General features: G+C 34.9%; 1 pseudogene; it reads left to right on the top strand.

Annotated features, from left to right (window-relative positions):
- Positions 1-1,995: 1,995 nt before the first annotated feature.
- LOC105000156 lies at positions 1,996-3,253 on the top strand (annotated as a pseudogene).
- Positions 3,254-3,512: the final 259 nt, after the last annotated feature.

The raw sequence follows: 3,512 nt of genomic DNA, 5'->3' as shown, positions 1-3,512 counted from the left end.
AAAAAAAAAAAAAAAAAACAATAGAGTAAACTAATGCATATATGTGGAATTTAGAAAGATAGTAATAACAACCATGTATGTGAGAATGCAAAAGAGACATAGAAGTATACAACAGTCTTTTGGACTCTGCGGAAGAGGGCGAGGGTGGATGATTTGGGAGAATGGCACTGAAACATGTATGATATCATATGTCAAATGAACCACCAGCCCAGGTTTTATACATGATACAGGATGCTCAGGGCTGGTGCACTGGGATAACCAGGAGGGATGGTATGAGGAGGGAGGAGGCAGGGGGTTCAGGGTGGGGCACACGTGTATACCTGTGGCAGATTCATGTTGATATATGGCAAAACCAATACAATATTAAAGCAATTAGACTCCAATTAAAATAAATATATTTACACTAAAAATAAATAAAATAAAATTGTGTCCAGCGTGAGGAGAGCAACAGTGTTCTTTGAAAAATCTCTACGTAAAAGAGAGTTGCGATTTTATGGGTTCAAGGTGTCCTCATAAGTATGAGCCCTACATCTTATTACAGAAAGAATAGTGTAAGATGAACTAGATTAAAGGAGAGCTTTTCAGAAACAGTATCTGAATGATTTAGCCAGAAAGTTATTAGGTAATGTAGGGCTTCCAAAACAGTTCATTTAAGATCTTGGGAGCAAGCAATGACTTTGGTCACCTAAATAAAGTTGCCTAAAATTATATTTTGACATATAAACACCTGTGTGTGTATGAGTGTGTGTATAAAAAAAAAGTGCAACGGCTTTTAATTACTGTTAGGTATATTAGAAATGGAAAAAATTAAAACCCAAAGTCTACTCAATTGTTGAATATATATAAGTGGAAATACTTCAAAATATGTTTTCTTGGCTGCATGTAAAATATGAGGACTCTTTTATTTCACTCACCTCTCTGCTTTTAATAAAGATCTACCAATTTTAAAATGTTTGTCCACTTTATGACAAAAAATGTATATATATACAAATAGCATATATAAGATATAGAGATATATTTTCATAACAGAAATATTGATACCAAGATTAGAATTCAGAATCATTTCCAACTCCATGCTCCATCTCAACAGGAAATAGCCAAAGTTGTTGCTGACTTAAATACTCCAAGAGCTGAAAAAGAAATTGAACCTGCAACTGAGATTTTCTGTCACATTTATGATCAAGGTCTAAGTCCAACACTTTACTTCCTTTCCTGTTCTAAGCAGTCCCTTCTTAAGATTGAAAAGTATGAAAAGCGAGAGAGAGAGGTAGGAGATTGTAGACCTCCTCATGTTCAAAAGTAATTTTAATCAGCAAAGCTAGAAAAGACAGAATCTAAGGATAATAATCAAGCGATAGAGAATAATAATGATTTAGCCATTAAGCAAATTCAAGGGTCTTTAGTTCCTCCCCAAGGGCCATCAATAACATCCTGAGCAATATCCTGTGAACAGTTTTAGAGATCCTGAAGCCCAAACCAGGCTGAAAGTTAAGTACATAGATCACAGAGTAGTTGAAACCAGATGGTTGACAGATTTTATTGCACAGAAGCCAGTAGACCAAGTTTGCTTGGGTAACAGTACTGAATATTAAGAATATGTGTATAGAAGGGTGATAAATCACTTTTATTTCAGAAACCAAGTAGATTTATTGATGTGATTTTTCTGTGTAAAAATTCTTTAGGAATGAGATTTTGCATGATTCATGGTTTTGGTTACTATTTCTGTAAGCAGGCTGTATTTTTAAGTTGATGCTGAAGTAAACACAGGTTGAACATTACCCTTCAATGGCTAGGAGACTAGTGACTTTGTGATGTCACAGCTATCCTTCGATTGCTAGGAGACCAGTGATTTTGTGATGTCACAGCTTTTTGACTTTGAGGATCTCTGTGATGGTCTAGAGACTTTCTCTCTGTAGGCCAGCCAAGCAATTTTTAAAGTTGTGGTGTGTAAAATCAGACAAATGAGAAAAGTATCTGAAGAAAGGTTTCTCTGAGATGGCACTTATTCCTTCAGAAATTCAAGGTGTGCCTCCTAAGGATGAATCAACTGGTTCAGAAACCTCCATTAGATCTTCTTTGTATGATTATACACTTACTAGGGACTTGGTTTTGAGATCTATGATTGAAGAATATGCTTTTCAGGCTTTGTCTGAGGATCTTGTGATAAAAAGGCCATGCTACAAATATTCTGTCCCTGAAACTGATGAGGTGAATGATTTTATTTCATTCACATTTCCACAAAAACTTTGGAATATAGTTGAAAGTGATCAGTTTGAATCTATTTGGTGGGATGAGAGAGGCACATGCATAGTGATCAATGAAGAACTCTTTAAGAAACAAGTCTTGGAAAGAAAGGCACCTTTCAGAATATTTGAAACCAAGAGTATGAAAAGTTTAATTCAACATCTTAACCTTTATGGATTTAATAAAAAGCAACAAACTTTTCAAAGATCTGCTTCACTACCGTCTTTCTGGAAGAAGAAAACAACATCTCTCTTTTGAGTAAGATATTCCAATATTTTCACTTATTGGCAATATGTAAGATTAAATCATGTGACCTAGAAAGCATGTTCACATATGTAGCTAAAACAGAATTTAAACTTGAGCTAACAAATCTTTGAAAAGTTTTATTTTTTTAAGTTGAGAACAGCTGCAGATTAAAATATTGGATGCTTAACAAACTTGCCTAGCAATGTGAAACCAGATACAAGTCCTGAAGCTACTTAAAGTAGTATGTACTATATATATACAACATATTTTTAGTTGAGCATATTCTTTACAATATGTTACCTGTTAAACTAGTAATGGAGGTGTTTTATTTGATGCTATTTAATTGGTTTCATTAAAGGGACACATTTTTATAACTTAGCTTTGCTTGTCAGTTTTACCTTGGTTTATAGAGAAACTAAATAATTTAATCCTTTGATTATAGTTACAGACCTACTATAATCCAAATTTCAAAAGAGGTCATCCCCAACTTTTATTAAGAATGCAAAGAAGAATTTGGATTAACAATGTGTCTCCAATATCTTCATTAGTGCAAGATAACAAGAAGCATGTTAAAGCAAGTGCCAACAAAGATGATTGTAACTCTGAATTTCTTCCAGAAACTGGTGGAGAGAGTGCATTTTCAACCTCCACATGTTTAAGAGTGCCTTTCATACAAAAGCTTCATACCAGCCAGATAGTCACTAATACAAATGCCCTATTTCCATGTGACTTACCTAACCGGTTCATCACCTATATCAGTTAGACCAACAGACCAAATTGTGGTAGGTTAACCTGCTGTTTTAAAAATATTGAGCATTTTTAATTGGCACTCACATAGCAGCCACACTCAAGTAAATGGCCACGTTGAGGACTTTGCTACTACAGCTACATCTACTTCTCAGAACCACTTTGTATCCCCATTACACAGCATTTATTCCGGACTGATGGTCGAACCTTCTAAATTTCCAGTCAGGCATAGCGATATGTCAGGCCATGACAGTCATTTTCCTAACCTGCAAGAG

The sequence above is a fragment of the Bison bison genome, unplaced genomic scaffold (assembly GCF_000754665.1).
Source record: "Bison bison bison isolate TAMUID 2011002044 unplaced genomic scaffold, Bison_UMD1.0 scf7180017864368, whole genome shotgun sequence".
In the NCBI taxonomy this organism is placed as follows: Eukaryota; Metazoa; Chordata; class Mammalia; order Artiodactyla; family Bovidae; genus Bison; species Bison bison.
Note: the sequence above shows the minus strand (reverse complement) of the source record. Positions and strands in the feature narration are given on the sequence as shown.